The sequence below is a fragment of the Myxocyprinus asiaticus genome, chromosome 42 (assembly GCF_019703515.2).
Source record: "Myxocyprinus asiaticus isolate MX2 ecotype Aquarium Trade chromosome 42, UBuf_Myxa_2, whole genome shotgun sequence".
Taxonomy (NCBI): Eukaryota; Metazoa; Chordata; class Actinopteri; order Cypriniformes; family Catostomidae; genus Myxocyprinus; species Myxocyprinus asiaticus.
The window spans coordinates 32,231,612-32,247,873 of NC_059385.1; the positions used below are offsets into that span (position 1 = coordinate 32,231,612).

The 16,262-nt window shown below is 38.2% G+C and overlaps 1 pseudogene; it reads right to left on the reverse strand.

The window, feature by feature from the left end:
* LOC127432695 (muscle, skeletal receptor tyrosine-protein kinase-like) overlaps nucleotides 1-16,262 on the reverse strand; it is a 73,428-nt pseudogene that overhangs the window by 12,965 nt on the left and 44,201 nt on the right.

A 16,262-nucleotide genomic window follows, 5' to 3' on the forward strand; every position in this document is an offset into this window, starting at 1 on the left:
ATACAGTGTTATCAGACTTTAGCCATTAATATGTTTTTAAGCAACTGAAAAAAGCACAAATGTCAAGGCATGTCAAAACACCCTCAGACCCCAGAGGGTTAAGGCAGTAGTGTCATCTCAGTGCTTTAAGATCAGAGATTCAATATAGCTTTTTGGCATTACCTCAGACACAAGATTGAGATAATCCAGAAAAATCTCTTAAGAATATGTGCTGTAGATAGTGAAATCCCTAAATTCCTTGAAATCACGCATTTAGAAAACTTGCTCTTACACTGTCATATTTGCTCATGCAGTATTATGCAAAGGTGAACCTCAAATCATTTTTGCTCTTAAAGAACCAGGGGTTCCGGTTTTCAATGCCATTTATAATCAAACATGTAAGCATCACCTGAGACCAATCTCAAGATTCTCAGGTTTACATTGTCCCCTCCCAACTTCTTCAGCTTTGTGTTGCAGGCATCAAAATAAAAATTGTGCACATATATAAAAAAATATATTAACACAAATACTGTGCAAGTGGAACAGTTGTTACCATTTCTTACCATTTGAGTCATGGTTTTCTCGGGATCAACTTCTACCATTGAACACTCTTTGTTTGAACTCAACAAATACAATTAAATATATCTGCCGTTATAATACCTCGATGCGCCAGAAGTTTGCAAGCTATGTCCATCCGGGCAGTGCTCTCAGCTGCTGGAGTCATCTTCACATCGATGATCCTTCCCCTCATGAGGTAATGTTCAGAAAACTAAAGAAATAGTTACAAAAATGAATCTTAATTCCAGTTAACTCGTTAGGCCAATAGATAATAAGGTAGAATGCAAATAATAGAAAACATACCTCTAATACCAATACCCCACAACTGCTGGAATGCATCTGAATGCTGTGTTGCAGGGTTTGCAACTGCCAATGCGCTCCTACTGCATCCCACTGTCTCATCTTTAGGAAATGCCTGGTTACTGTAGAGACTTCGGTAAGGCCTTTTAATTGGAAATATGTTTCATTCTTATAAAGAACTAAATTGGTATTACCTCCAGTTCCGCAGAATCTTTCGTTCATAAGAACATTCATTTCCGAAAGGGTCAATGACTACCAAGGTCTTTGTGGACATACAGACAATCTAAAATATAAGCCCACAAAGCACATGTCACGAACTGAACATTCATCAATAACTCACTACTAGGCAGATTTGTTAAAACATGTAATCTTGCTTTGGTCAAGAACTACACTATACATGTTATACTCATCTTGATACTCCATTTTTCATATATTTATAGTAGTTTGTCATAGACTATACCGAAATCTGCCTTAAAAAAAATATTTACCAATTATTTTATAAATAAGCAATATCCCTGCTGCTACGCAATTTCAAAACACATACCACAACAATCCAATGTGCTCCAAAGTTCACAGGGCACAGCCAAATGTCCTCAACTGGAAACGTCATCTGTAGAAAGGATACAAGTTAATGCTACGTCAAGCCATTCTAGTAATTTGATAACCTTCTGGATAGTCAGTTCACCTTACTGAGACATCGGAACTGTCCAGAGAACAAGGACGTTCCAACAACTGCACTTAGTTGGTGAACTGGTTTCTGTGAACAAAATATTTACAGTTTAAGTATACAAACTGAAGTTTAGAAAAATAATCTCTGTGTTTAATTATTACTTTCCTGATGTTCTTCTCATAGTAGGTGAAGGTATGCATCTATGACCTAAAAAAAAAAAAAAAAAAAGCTAATAAATGAATTGAGTTTTTATTTATTTATACATTGTAGTTTTTGTTTCTTACTTCATCAGACAGCCACTCTGTCTCTTGCAGGGTACGAAAAGAAGAATCATACAGCTTGTATGGCCCAACCAGTGATTCCACCCACCCTTGGTCCTTTGCAGCCCAGATCATCCGCACTGAATATAAAGTATATAAAAATTAGTGTTACTTTAAGAACTCTCTTGTTAAACATCTTGACAAGGCCAATGGGCCAAAACAAAATGAACTGAGAAGGCCAACGGGCCAAAATAAAATAAACAGCATTCAGTATTAAGGCCTAAATTCACATGCAAAGAAAGAACAAGAACATTACAAGGGGTGGACATAACCACTATCTTAGCTAATGTTACCATTATGCAGGAACAGTGCTCCTCCACAAGTTGCATCTGAGCTATAAATAGTTCTATATTTTTCTATTTATTTTACCATTATGCAGGAAAAGTGGTCCTCCACAAGTTGCATCTGAGCTAAAAATAGTTCTATATTTTTCTATTATCATAATTTAATACTAGTAACCAAATCTTTTGATTCCCACAAGACAACCATCCAGAGCATAAGGTATCCATCATGCTTATGCACTAGCACTGTACCCTGTGGGTAAAGACATACTTTGGCTTTCACAAAAAAGTATATGAATAAAGGGTTAAGGAAACAACTACTTTGTGTTTTGGGTGATTTTTGTCCACTCCCAGTAGCTCAGCCATTCAAATAGTGACCAACTGGTCAAAATGGCCAACGGGCCAGCATGAAAGGAACAGTGCCTTATAGCCAAACCATGCTCATGCAAAAAATTAACTCTTGGGGTAGGCCAAACTAGCAACATATGACCAACGGGTCAAAACCAGTGAACTCGGCGCTCTTTATCTACTGTATGACACCTTCTTCTTGTGTGGTTTGCTTCACATTTGATGGGATCTCCATTGCAGTCTTTTTAGGTGTTGTAGTGGCTTTTACCTCTTTTAGGCTGTCACATCTTGAGTCAGCTGTTGCGGGGGCAAAATGAATGACTGAGGGCCTTTGCAAAGTTGCTTCTTGTTGAAAAGTTCCAGGGACACTTTCATCATGGAGAGAGTGCAGAGGGCTAAGGTCAAGCATAACGGTGTGAGGAGCCAAATCCAAAGATGTCTTGCTTTTGGCTGGCTGACAGGGAACAGTGCTTCTCAAACTGTCAACAGGCTTGCTTTCAGTTTGGCCTCTTCTGTAGGGTTTTAAGTGACTAATATTGTATTTGTTTTTCAAAGTTGCTCCATCTGAGTTTCTTAGGGTCACACGTTTGCCACATACATCTTCAATAATGTAATGTCCAGAGAAATCGGGCTCTATTCTTCCTCCCTTCCATCCACGCTTCCTCATATTTAGTAGAAGGACCTCATCGCCAACACTGTAGACAACATTTTGGTACTTATTCTGGACCCTTTTGGCATAGGCTTCCTTCTGTTTTTCCTGGGATTTCTGTATGTTCTCTTCAGCTGCTTTTTTCACGCTCTCAGAAGTTTTACTCCTGGACTCAGTCCAGGAGTAAAACTCAGTGTTCAGACTCAGACTCAGTGTTCAGACTCAGTGTTCAGGCAAAATGATGGTGGAAAGCTAAAAGTGAAGTGGTCATTCATTACATACAGTCGTAGGAATTGTTAACCATTTTGTACAACAGAAATGTTCACAAAAAAGAATAACTCATTGTTTATGCTAATATTCAAAGAATATTCTTTCTTTTGTATTAGATACACAAATTAAGCAAAACCCTGAGATGTGGACATTATGGGTACCCTAACTCGTAGTTTATGTACATTGTATTCACTTACAATTGTCCTGAGAAATTTTGTTAACCTTCCTGTTGTTTTCCCAGTCAAATCTGGCCGATATACAAGTTTACTCTCTGAAAAATGTAGTTCATTTACAGTTGTGCTCAAAAGTTTGCATACCCTGGCAGAAATTGTGAAATTGTGGCATTGATTTTGAAAATATGACTGATCATGCAAAAAAACTGTCTTTAATTTAAGGATAGTGATCATATGAAGCCATTTATTATCACATAGTTGTTTGGCTCCTTTTTAAATCATAATGATAACAGAAATCACCCAAATGGCCCTGATCAAAAGTTTACAATTAAAGGTTAATTTTCCACACCTGTGGCTTTTTAAATTGCAATTAGTGTCTGTGTATAAATAGTCAATGAGTTTGTTAGCTCTCTCTGGATGCACTGAGCAGGCTAGATACTGAGCCATGGGGATTAGAAAAGAACTGTCAAAAGACCTGCGTAACAAGGTAATGGGACTTTATAAAGATGGAAAAGGATATAAAAAGATATCCAAAGCCTTGAAAATGCCAGTCAGTACTGTTCAATCACTTATTAAGAAGTGGAAAATTCAGGGATCTCTTGATACCAAGCCAAGGTCAGGTAGACCAAGAAAGATTTCAGCCACAACTGCCAGAAGAATTGCTCGGAGGCTGCTCTGGAAAAAGACGATGTGGCTGTTTCAAAGGAGCACAATACGACGATACTTGAACAAAAATGAGCTGCATGGTCGAGTTGCCAGAAAGAAGCCAATACCACAAAAAAGCCCGGTTACAATATGCCCAACAATACCTTGACATGCCTCACAGCTTCTGGCACACTGTAATTTGGAGTGATGAGACCAAAATAGAGCTTTATGGTCACAACCATAAGCGCTATGTTTGGAGAGGGGTCAACAAGTATTGTGCTCCTTGAAACAACCACACCGTCTTTTTTCCAGGAAAGGCCTCAACCCACTTTGAAAAATAGTCTGTTGCTGTGAGAATGTACTGAAAGCCGTCTGCAGTTTTGGGGAGTGGTCCAGTTAAGTCAATCCCAATCAGCTCTCAGACAGCAAACACCTGCAAAAAAGAATCCACCTGTTAAAGTTAATTTCATATGTACTTGTAATTGCACTGCTCAATATTGAAATGCTACTGCACTCTTTTACCTTAATGCACTATAATGCATCCATAGCAGTCAATGGTTTTCCAACCTTTTGGCACTTGTCACATTCCAACACCTTTTAGAAAATAATCTGTCAATAGCTATACTGTAAAACAGATATTTAGAAAAAATAAGCTAACTATGAAAACACATACCCAATTGTCAATGTCAACTGACATGCCATGCCAGTAAAATCTGGAAGAAATGGCAGATCTGGTTTTGATTATGCCTGTGTGCCCAACAATCTGAGTTGAATGAAACTCATTAAAGAGTTTCCTGGCCTCCTCTATACTCTTGATAGCCCTCCTGGTTCCAAACAGGAGTTCTCCATCTAAGTGTAAAGTGAAATCCCTTAGGTCAGATGTGCATTAATAGGACTTGCTAAAAACTTGTATAACTGAAGATCAAATCTTCTAGTCTCTTGATTTTGAATTTGGTGGCTTATCTTCTGAGGTTCTACCTCTGGGCTTTATCATATCCATCAGTGTATGATTCCACAGACAGCAAAGCATAAACCTCATCCCACTTCTTTTCCATAACTATTGCAATTATTAAAAATAAAATGCATATAAATCAAACCTGCCAAAAACAACTATATTTTACATCAAATAATAAAACATTTATTAAGGTATCCAAGCAAGATCAATCCATGTAGACTACCTGAAACGAATGGCCAATTTGACACTGGACACATTTCCTGAGGGTAGACTAATACACAGAAATAGATGCAATATTTTTGTTGAAATGTAATACACACAAGTGTAAATGTAGTGAAATTGTCCAATTGAGTGTCTTATAGTGTTAAATTTAAATTTAAAAAATGGTACAAATGATAAAATATTAAGGACAATGTGTGGTGTAGCCATCAGTAAGGCGCAACACATGTATAGACTAATGAAGCCAATGTTACACATTTAGACTATAATGATAGAAACGTCACCCATCAGTGAAAATAGTTTGTAAATCTGCCTCGTTTAACAATGTCAGAAGGGACAAATCAATTCAGTCATAGACATTACTGCAGCAAGTTATCAGTGTTTATATAGACCTATCGCTAGTGCCTAGCAATAACGGTATAACTAAGACCTAAACGTGTACTGGTATGAACAAAGTTTGGCTACATGGACAACCCAAACCAAAACAACTAAATAACAATGGCATAAGTTCAATATCATGCTTTTGCAATTATAAATATATGCTTTAAAAATTAAGTTTAAATATAGTAACCGTTTAGCAAAAACAAATGCATGTAATACCTACCTCACATCAAACCAATGCAGTCCAGGTAGCATGGATTTATGGGCGTTCTCCAAAATCCTAACAAAAATGATGCAAAGACCATGTATGCATGTGCATTAGCATTAAGTAGGACAACTTGACAGGTAGGATGTTTCGACTGAACACAATTATTCCTTAAAGTCTGATACTAAACAGTACTGATGTTTATTTAACTATTTGTTTTATTTTTATTTATTCTTTATTTTAATGGTCAGCATTTGACTGATACTAAACATACCGTACTGATGTTTATTTAGATATTTATTGTATTTTTATTTATTCTTTATTTAAATGGTCAGCAATTGACATACTAAACATACAGTACTGATGTTTATTAAGCTATTTATTGTATTTTTGTTTATTATTTTTATCAGTGTTCATTTCTAGAATTTGTTGACAATGTATAATAATAATGTCAAATATTCTTTGATAAAAAATATTTGTTTAAGAAAAAATTCACATAGAAAAGGTCTGTTTTGATTCCAGCTCAAAAATTAAATATATCGGCCAGCATATCTGTAATCGGTGAGTTTTCCCTCTCTAAAATCAGTATCAGTCTCAAAAATCCCATATCGGTCGGGCTCTAATATACACTGAACAAAAATATAAACGCAACATGTAAAGTGTTGGTCCCATGTTTCATGAGCTGAAATAAAAGATCCCAGAAATTTTCCATACGCATTGATTAGATTAGATTAGGGCCTAATGAATTAATTTCAATTGATTGATTTCCTTAAATGAACTGTAACTCTGTAACTTTGAAATTGTTGCATGTTGCATTTATATTTTTGTTCAGTATATATATATATATATATATATATATATATATATATATATATATATATATATATATATATATATATATATATATGTGTGTGTGTGTGTGTGTGTGTGTGTGTGTGTGTGTGTGTGTGTACAGTACTGTGCAAAACTTTTAGGCACAGAAGATGCTTCACAAAAACATTTGTCTTGAGATGGTTATTTATATTTTCAGCTTTAGTGTGTCAATAGGAAATACACATTTTTATATATATATATACACACTAAAAGCTGGGAGTAAGACTCAGGCAGTTGTTATGGCTTAATTAGACAGTTATAGGGGGCCCCCTTGTGGCCCAAAAGAGGGAAGGGAGAATGTACTGATCCCAGGGGGATGGGCCCTGCTATACAGTATGTGACAAGAATACAAAATCAGATATACACTTACTTGTAACTTGGTCTTTCTTGATATCTGGATAAAATAAAAGTTATGTTTGGCTTTCAGTGGACCTTGACTTATGAAACATTAGCCAGTTTGTTTTCTGTAATGCAGGTTTATAAAGAATGCACACATCACAATATCACATTTGACTCATATTTGATGGTTGTTTCCTACATCTGAATACTGGTGATTTGTGAGTAAGATAAAGCTTACAAACACGCCATGGAAACTTTTAACTGGGAAACATTTACTCAGCTGTCTTTCCTCCCCTACTGAACCTTCCTAACACCCTTTGACCATAAACCACCCTAATCTCATCTATCTACAAGTTCAGTGTCATAACATTCCTTATGAGGCATTTCACAAAAACAAACAAAATAAATCCTACAGCATTGTCCTTCTGAGGACCATATGCTACGGTTTCCACTAACACCCATTGTTTTCATGGTACAGATGCTTTATGAACATGATTGACAAATTGTCCCGAAATATCGCAGGATTATCAAAACTAAACAAACATTGAGCTGTATGGCACCACACAGGAAGATTAAGTTAGGAAGTTTATGTCTAATTTAGAACAGCATACTAACATACAACTCTTACTAATTTTGCAGTATGAAGGATGCATACTGATCACAGTATGTACATTTTATGTATCCATACTGTAGAGTACCTGGATGATCTACTACATTTGCCAAAATGTGCAGTATACAACAAAGTGCACTGCATGTAATACTGTACCCAACAATACAATGGGCTCGACTTGACCTTTCAGTTCCAGTGCGATTAATGAATTGAAAAGTAATAGCAATAGCAATTTTAACATCTTGTTTTTGACTTGACTTCTTGAATTAAGATATTTTTTATGGAAGCTGGATCTTACCACAGAATAAAACCAAAAAGAGGTAATTCTGACTTTATAACTCGCATTTTGCGTGATATAAACTCGCAATTGCAAAACAAAAATAAAATCGAATTTGCGACTTTTATCACACACTTGCGACTTTATGTTTTGGAGTTATGACTTTATTTCTTAGATAAGAAGATATATGACTTGTGAAATAATAAGTCAGAATTGTGAGATATAAAGTCAAAATTACCTTTATTTTTTTTTTATTCCATGGCATGAAAAAGGCAGAATAGAAACGTTAAGTCTGAATTTGTCAATATGAAACCAGCTGTGCCAACTTAATCTCAGCAATTGAGAGAAAAAAACTAGCAATTGCAAGTAAAGCTCTTATCTTGCATTTACATAAAATAAAGTCGCAATTGCAAGATGACGAGAGATCTTTGGATGGCACTTATAAGCAATGTAATGAGGTCATGTGACAACAATGCTGCATACTGTACTACTGATTAAATTGTTTATTGTGTTGTTGCCAGGTCAATTGTAATAGTGGCATGAGTTATCCAGAGAGGATACTTTCAATGTTTTTCTTTCTTTAAAAAAAAAAAAAAAAAAAAAAAAAAAAATATATATATATATATATATATATATATATATATATATATATATATATATATATATATTTAAATAAATATTGAGAAAAGCATGTTCAGGATTAAAATGTCAGCCCTCATTCCCAAATGAACACATAACATCTGCAACGAGACCAGGTAAATTAAAGCCAATAACTGAATGTTAATTAATTTATGTATTGTTTTAAGTCACAGTAAAAGTGATAGAAAATAAACAGTTCACAGTGTGAGACTGGCACAAAATTGTCTGCATCACTTCCGGGAAAGTTAAGAACTTGTGAGATAACATCGTCATAAAACTCACACACAAAAGGGACAGCTGCATCGAAATAATACCCTCTGAGGAAAAACTCACGCACCCCAAATCTCATTTCCATCTGGTTTTCCTCCCTCTCCTTCTCCCCCTCACCTCAGGCCATCTAAAAACTAAAGTTAACTTAATATGTACTGTAATGTAAAAAGGTTTTTGATCATACATGTTTGGTAACATTCAAGGTCTCTGTGTAAAAAGTGCATCTTGTAAAATGGTCTCATTCCCTTTCAGCAAAGTCAAATCACAAGATTTAAGAACTTAGTAAAATACTGTATTCTATCTGGGACTTGCCTCTCCCAAGTCTCTCACAGGGACCAGATGCTGTATGCAGATTAGGTGCATTCTTTGTAAACATCAAACGACCTACTCAATCACAAGTTTTAAAGGTCTACCTTCAAACCCCTAAATTGTAAACCAAATCCTGAATAACATCAAACACACACATCTGAAATAACAATAGAATCGTTTGGTATTTAAGGAGAGATGATAAAGGAATCAGAGTCTCTGCAGCCAGAAGACCGACACAGAAAACATTGTGTGTCATTTTTAATCTACCAGGTATGAAATATGAATTTCTTACATTTGGTAAATGTTTGAATGGAATGCAACTTTATATTATTATGCTTGGTTCACTGATAGCTTTGAGTTTGATTTATTATTTTAATTGGATTGTTTGAATGTATTACTATTACCTGGTAATATAAATTGTTATTATGATTCATTCTGAATGACTGTTTTCTAGTATATTTCTTATTAACTACAAATCTATGGTCAGAGTTGGCTTAATTAAGCTACTTCAGAAGTAACCCATTAGTTAAATATGTACTAAAAGGCTAAACGGTGAACCGAAAATCTATAATAGAACTTAGCCAAGTAGAATTAAACAGGAATCCTAAGAGTAGGACTGAGAATCTGTAAAACAGAACTTAATTGACTGGGGCTAAATGGTGAGTCGAGAATCTACTGAACTTAGCCAGATAAGACTAAATGTATAAAGCCAAGAACCTATAAGGACTTAGTCTAAAACGTACTAATATCTGAAACTGATGAATTTGTAGTTAAAGGACCTGTGTCCGGCCGGCACAGGACCCAAATAACATTGAAATAACAAATGCAGTCTAGAAGAGAGAATTACTAAAAATAATAAGATACAAAACTTAAATTCAGAGCTAGATACATCAACGAGGTTTTTCATAATTGGAGTCAGATGAAATAAAGAAAATAATTAATGATAAGATTAATAAAACATGGAACTCAAATCAAATAATCAAAGTATTATTTACAGCGTATAAAAAGACAGTGATGCGCAGGTACCTTCAGCCACGCTACTGGATGCCACCATTGGACCAATAGGTGGACCTTACAACAGGATCAAAACGAGGGTGTTATGAAACATTCTAAACAGCTCTGTTCACTTACACTAATGTTATTTGATGTATAATCACTATTAAATTAAGTGTTTCTCTTTTCAAGTGACTGTAATAATCGTTTGCCTTGATTTTGATTCACAGTCTGTACAGTTTGCAATCAAATTAATGTGTAATTTAACTATTTCTTTTACAAAAAATATGCATTACAATGTCACTCCATTCCAGCCCACATAAAAAATAATATCCATTCCATTTATGATAATATTTAGCCAAAAACAGTGTCGTTCATGGCAATCTCCCATTCATTCCAATGGGGAGTTCTGCAGAGCATGTCAGAGCGAGCAACCGTAACTAAGAGGGATGGAGCTTAGCGAAGGGTCAATTTACGCTGTACATTTACTTTACTGCTAGCCCGCTAAACATAAAAATATTTGTGCATTTAAATACAATTCATGCAATTAAACTTTGTGAAAATACTGTGTGCCCACATGCTGGACCAATTAATATCAAATTAACTCATATTATCGTATTTATATCAAATGCCATTTTTTTCTGACTATTACTGCAGTCAGTGGTGCCTTTTTTCTCATGATATTTCAATGTGTATTTCTAAGTTGGAGTTCTAAGTTCTAAGTAAAAAAAAAAAATCACAGTATGCCCACCTCTTCGGTCACTACTACACCACTGTCTTACCAACAAATGGAACAGCTGTACATGAGGACGGGTCTGTTTGCTGGCTGGGTAGAAAGGTGCATTCTGGGAGAGTGATGCTCAGGTTGTGTGGGAACCCTCAATTAAATCTTTCCTCTGCAGAACGCCACTCTTTGTAACAGTACAGCTCCTTCACTGCCAGACAGTGCTCCCTGTGAAACAACAGACCAGTGTGTATTTAAATCAACCTGGTCGCATAGTTAAAACGTTAAAATAACATGCCATGTTCTACCTGCAGTTTTCTGGTGAAATAAACACTAGAGGCGCTACAACAATACATTTATTTACTTTCACACAAATCATGAGTACAGGTCAGATTCTCTTTCTAAACAGTTCCCTTTCATAGGAACACGAGCTGCATAATCGCATTGGGACACACCCTGAGTGTCACGTGGTCTGAAGCCCTTGTACAGTCACGCCAATTTATTGGCTGGTTGTGCTTATGTGACGCCCCTAGGGAGCTACATCACGGGCTTCATAAAAGCGATGTTTTGGCACCATCGAGTCAGATTTTCTGTTCTTAAGTGCACGATTTTGTCTAAGCCCATGTTTGTTCCAATGACTCAAATCGAAGTGAGGAATATTAGTTTGGAGTGTGAACGGACATCGGGTTCTTCCTCATGTTTGTCGCCCTCCCCCTGAGCAAAAGCGCAAGCCTCGGACATGCTCTGAGGCCTAGCTTGGCGGCCATTTTCTGACGAACAATGCTTGCGAAAAAGTTACCATGCGCATCTTGAGCCGTCGCCATCTCTCGTACAGCGTTAAAAAATGCTGTATGAGAGAATTTGTTGTTGGAAGGTAAGGAACAAATTGGCCCCTTTGTCCCTATTATATTTTTCTGTGTTGTTCTGTGAGAATGCACATGAATAAGGCAATGGAGGAGCGGCCTCAGACTTTCTCTCTCTCCCTTTCCCGTTTGAAGCAAACTGCTCTTGGTAGAGGGGTTAATACATAGGCCCATCCGCAGATCGATGAGGCTGGAATAAGAGAATATTCCCCAATGGAGTGATGGCGTGTCAACGCAAGGAGTGCTTCATTGGTGCCATTATTCTGTCGGGATTCTATCAGGAGAGGCAAGGTATTTTAACTTGTTTCTTTTATGTTTCGCTCGTTCGTGGACCACGCGGGCATTCTGGCAAGACAAGAGATGCGCACTGCTATCTCCGCTCGATTATTCAGTGGCAGCATGGATGTCGCTCTTTTCGTCCGCTGTTGGATATACACACAATGGTTTTGCAGTCCAACCAAGTGCATCGTGGTAAGGAATGACTTTGAGCTAATATCAGCTCTGTTTGGAATTTCCCTCGTGTTTTCCCCCTATGGCTGGCGATGGGAAACGAGTTGGTCAAGGCGATGATTTTGTTCGTGAGGGTGTTCCGTGCTATCCGGGTACTACACGTTGTTCCCCCATTATATGCTGAGATCGGTTTAGTGTCTATCCCGTTTTTCGGTACACAAATTTAGCTCAGTTTCCCACGTAATTTACGCTGGTGAACAAGCATTGAATATTTTCAGCTTGAGTTTGGCCTCTGCCTCCATGACCAAGGGTCTTGTGGCACACGTAATATAACTCAATGTACGATATAAATAGGTCTACACTTGAGCCTATGTGCTTGCTGTATAACAAAGGATGAGCCCCCATTCAGTGAATGAAATTGGACCATGTAAACGTATCCGTTTCTCTCCTGTTTTGCCCTTCGGTCAGTATCGGAATGATTTTGCCATTGTACATTCCTCAATGTCCGACAACCAGAATATGGTTCTGTTTTCCCCCACAACTTGCTGGGGAGTGAACATAAAAAATAAAAATAGCCTCTGTCTCCATGACCAAGGGTCTCGAGATATGCATAACAGAATTCTATGTTCATTGAGCACAAGTGTACACAAAACACACAGTGAAAATAAACACCACATGTTGTCCCCCCATAAGAATGCTGGGGCCATTGTGGTGAGCCTGCTTGCTATCAATTCCCCTTCATTTTTGCACATTCTTCCCCATTTTGTGCTAGATAAGATGGTTTATCTGGCATCCAACTGCTGTAAATACATTCAGAGTGACTTTTTTATAATTGTCTGATCGAATTCGGCCTCTGTCTCCATGGCCAAAGGTTTTGAGACATGCATAACAGAATTCAATGTTCATCAGGCAAAAGTGTACACAAAAACACACAGTGAACATAAGCACCACATGTCATCCCCCCATAAAGAATGCTGGGGCTGTTGTGGCAAACTAGTTTTCTTAAATAAACATTCCCTTCAATGTTCATACACTTTTCCCATTCAAATATCAGGGAAAAGGTTTATTCTGTCACAGCCCTAATGTAGATATATTTCAAGGTGGCCATCGTTTATGCCTCAATACAATAAAGGCAAAAACAGTATCAAGTTCCCTTCAACCAGCCACAGTATTGGAGGAGCGAAGGCTTCCCTTTGCTGTGTGGCTGGTTCTGGGGCAGTCGCCAAAAGTAAGCCAAGCGCACCATCTAGTGGTTACAGGTCAAGCTGCAGGCAAGAACCATGCATTAATGTAGGTGTCTACCTATCTGTCAGCATGGCAGCAGCTGTAGGGCATTTCGAACTGGGTTCCTATGAATGATAAAGCATTGTTATGTAATTCAATTCAGGTGGGCTCCGCAGGTGTTCAATGGAGTTGTTCCAAATGTTTTCTGTTCAGGAAGCCCCATTTTTGATGCAGGAAAATCACTCTCTCTTAGATAAATGGGCAATAGAGGAGATTCCCCCTTCTCAGAGCGAATGTGGCTTGTACAGCCATTATTTTCTGGTCCCAAAAAAAGACAGCGGCTTGCGTCCCATTCTGGATTTTGAGACATTTGAATTTCGCTCTAATGAAATGTCAGTTCAGAATGCTGACTCAGAAATAATGTTACAAGTGCAGCCAGGGGACTGGTTTGTGCCAGCAGATTTGAAGGACGTTTATTTCCATATTCAGATTGCGCCGAAACACAGGCGCTTTCTCCGATTTGCTTTTTGGGGCAAGTGTATCAATTTTGCGTCCTTCCATTTGGACTTGCACTGGCACCACGCACTTTCACAAAATGCATGGATGCTGCTTTGACACCCTTGAGGCTTCAAGGCATACGTGTTTTGAATTATCTCAATGATTGTTTGGTGTTTATCCACTCAGAGACTTTGGCTACCCAACATCGAGATGTCATTCTCAGCCATTTGATCTAGAGATATGTGTAACCTAGACAAGAGTGTCTTGTTGCCAGTGCAACAGACTCTGTTTCTAGAGGTGGAGCTGGATTCATGAGCAATGCAGGGTCGCCTGTCTCCAGTTCGCGTTGTGTCATTTCGCCAGTGTCTAGCAATGTTCAGAGTGGGACGCGTTCTGCCTGCGAGAACATTTCATGGGCTTTTGGGGCTCATGATCGCTGATTCCGCTGTCATTAATGCTGCTGGCATTAAAGATTTTCCTCCCGTAGATTCAGGGCAGCCATGTCCTCATCTGGTCGGACAACAGGACAGTAGTGTCCTACATCAATCACCAGGGAGGAGCCTCATGCCATGCTGAGACTGGTACGTCACATTATTCTGTGGGCACGGGACAATGTGCCATCTCTACGAGCTGTGCATGTCCCGGGCCGGTTGGATTTGGGGGCAGATCTCCTATCCAGACAGGGCTTGATGCCCAGAGAGTGGACATTACATCCTCAGATTATGGAACAAATCTGGAGAAGGTTCAGCAGAGCATAAGTGGACCTGTTCGCTTCGAGTAAGACGTCACACTGTCCCCTCTGGTTTTCTCTCTCACCCCCGGCACCACTGGGCACTGATGCATTGTCGCATCAGTGGCCATTAATGCATCTTTATGCATTCCCACCGATCAGTCTGCTGCACTCAGTTCTGCAGAGAGTTCAGGAGGATCGGGTTTGCTTCTGTTAGTGGCGCCGTTTTGGCCATTTCAAGTATGGTTTTCGACTCTGGTCTTTCGCCTGGAGGAAATGCCTTGGGAGATTCCAGTCAGAACAGACATGTTGTCACAAGCTTGGGCAGCATTTGGCATCCCCGGCCTGACTTGTGGAAGTTATGGGCGGAACACAGGCTTAGACCTTTTTGTCCTGTCCGCTTTCCCTTATGGGATTTATCTGTTGTTGTAGAGGTGCTCTCGGGTGCTCTGTTTGAGCCCTTGGCAAAAGTTGCTGATATATTTCTGACTCTTAAAACAAACCTGCTAGTAGCATTGGCATCGTTTAAAAAGGGTTGATGATTTGCATGCCCTGTCGATCAAACCCTTAAGTATGGATTTTTGCACCAGGGTGTTTAAGACTGGTGTTAAGACCTCTATTCGGGCTATTATTTTTAAGGTCGTTTCTAAATCATTTTGCTTGCAGACTATTAATTATCAGGCTTTCTATCCTCCCCCATTTGAGTCGGAGGAGCATGAAAGATTGCATATGATTAGCCCAGTTCGGGTGCTGCGAATTTATGTTGACCGTACTAGCCAGTGGTGTAAGTCAGAGCAGTTGTTTGTGTGCTTTGGTGGCTGCAACAGAGGTGTTTCAGTGTCCAAGCAAAGGCTGTCTCATTGGCTTACTGATGCAATTTCATGTGCTTACGGAGCATGCAGTTTACCGTCGCCTTCAGGTATTCGAGCCCATTCTATGAGGAGCATGGCATCCTCATGGGCTTTGGCTAGAGGTGCGTTCTTGGAGGACATTTGTATGGCGGCAGGGTGGTCCTCTCCACATACATTTGTTCAATTTCATAATCTGGATGAGGGTGTACATTTAGACGCTTGCATAAAATAAAAAACTGCATATATACAAAATCTTTATCCGTCACTCTGACGGACTGAATTGTAAAATTTCCATCATGGTCTATATTTATCCATCAAAAAAGATTTCATTTCAGAAGTAGAAGGGCTACATTTAGGGGTGTAGCATCCATAATGGTGTAAAAAAAAAATGTCTTATGCTTTTTGTGCTGTATAAGGTTTGATACAACATTTTCCTTTGAAATACAAACAGATGTGGTTAAAAGAGACTCATATTAGGATCAGGTGCTCTAGATCAAAATTATTTTCTTGTTTCTTTTTTATCTGTCAAAATGACGGACAGCATTTGAAATTATTCGTCAATGTTTTGAAAAAAAATCATAAATTAAGGAGAATTTTCATTAAGGCAACCCATGTAGAGTGTTGGACTATGACCGCGGAAGACCAGGGTTTGAGATCAG